Genomic DNA, 1,268 nt, shown 5'->3' on the forward strand with positions numbered 1-1,268 from the left:
CGAGTGCGGTAAGTCATAGCTGGGTGCTCACGATTCACGGGTCCAGCGTCGGCGTTGTGGCGCGGCAAGCGTGCACTGGTGCGGTTGAGAGGGAGGGGTGGAAACCGCGTTAAACTCGTCTCCGTAGTTGAGAGGGAGCGGCCAAAGCAATGTACAATCGTCTTTGTAGTGGAGCTGGGAGGGGCAAGGATAAGGGACGAAGACCGGGGTAACATGTCGGATGCGATCATACCAGCACTAAAGCACCGGATCCCATCACATTCCGAAGTTAAGCGCGCTTGGGCGAGAGTAGTACTAGGATGGGTGACCTCTTGGGAAGTCCTCGTGTTGCATTCCCTTTTTAATTTTTTTTGCGCCGCTTGCAAAACAAAACGCACGTGTAAGTAATATATTTACCGTGTTTTATTATTTTGCACGAGTGCGGTAAGTCATAGCTGGGTGCTCACGATTCACGGGTCCAGCGTCGGCGTTGTGGCGCGGCAAGCATGCACTGGTGCGGTTGAGAGGGAGGGGTGGAAACCGCGTTAAACTCGTCTCCGTAGTTGAGAGGGAGCGGCCAAAGCAATGTACAATCGTCTTTGTAGTGGAGCTGGGAGGGGCAAGGATAAGGGACGAAGACCGGGGTAACATGTCGGATGCGATCATACCAGCATTAAAGCACCAGATCCCATCAGAACTCCGAAGTTAAGCGTGCTTGGGCGAGAGTAGTACTAGGATGGGTGACCTCCTGGGAAGTCCTCGTGTTGCATTCCCTTTTTAATTTTTTTTGCGCCGCTTGCAAAACAAAACGCACGTGTAAGTAATATATTTACCGTGTTTTATTGTTTTGCACGAGTGCGGTAAGTCATAGCTGGGTGCTCACGATTCACGGGTCCAGCGTCGGCGTTGTGGCGCGGCAAGCGTGCACTGGTGCGGTTGAGAGGGAGGGGTGGAAACCGCGTTAAACTCGTCTCCGTAGTTGAGAGGGAGCGGCCAAAGCAATGTACAATCGTCTTTGTAGTGGAGCTGGGAGGGGCAAGGATAAGTGACGAAGACCGGGGTAATATGTCGGATGCGATCATACCAGCACTAAAGCACCGTATCCCATCAAAACTCCAAAGTTAAGCGTGCTTGGGCGAGAGTAGTACTAGGATGGGTGACCTCCTGGGAAGTCCTCGTGTTGCATTCCCGTTTTAATTTTTTTCGCGCCGCTTGCAAAACAAAACGCAAGTGTAAGTAATATATTTACCGTGTTTTATTATTTTGCACGAGTGCGGTAAGTCATAGCT

General features: G+C 51.4%; 3 non-coding genes across 3 annotated transcripts; all 3 read left to right on the forward strand.

Moving 5' to 3' along the window:
• Positions 1-218: 218 nt before the first annotated feature.
• On the forward strand, positions 219-336 carry LOC123178381 (5S ribosomal RNA). Its single transcript, XR_006489530.1, has one exon. It is a non-coding gene; the product is annotated as a 5S ribosomal RNA (ribosomal RNA).
• Positions 337-633: 297 nt separating this feature from the next.
• LOC123178379 (5S ribosomal RNA) lies at positions 634-752 on the forward strand. Its single transcript, XR_006489528.1, has one exon. It is a non-coding gene; the product is annotated as a 5S ribosomal RNA (ribosomal RNA).
• Positions 753-1,049: 297 nt separating this feature from the next.
• LOC123178380 (5S ribosomal RNA) lies at positions 1,050-1,168 on the forward strand. Its single transcript, XR_006489529.1, has one exon. It is a non-coding gene; the product is annotated as a 5S ribosomal RNA (ribosomal RNA).
• Positions 1,169-1,268: the final 100 nt, after the last annotated feature.

Source organism: Triticum aestivum, unplaced genomic scaffold (genome assembly GCF_018294505.1).
Source record: "Triticum aestivum cultivar Chinese Spring unplaced genomic scaffold, IWGSC CS RefSeq v2.1 scaffold8289, whole genome shotgun sequence".
NCBI lineage: Eukaryota > Viridiplantae > Streptophyta > Magnoliopsida > Poales > Poaceae > Triticum > Triticum aestivum.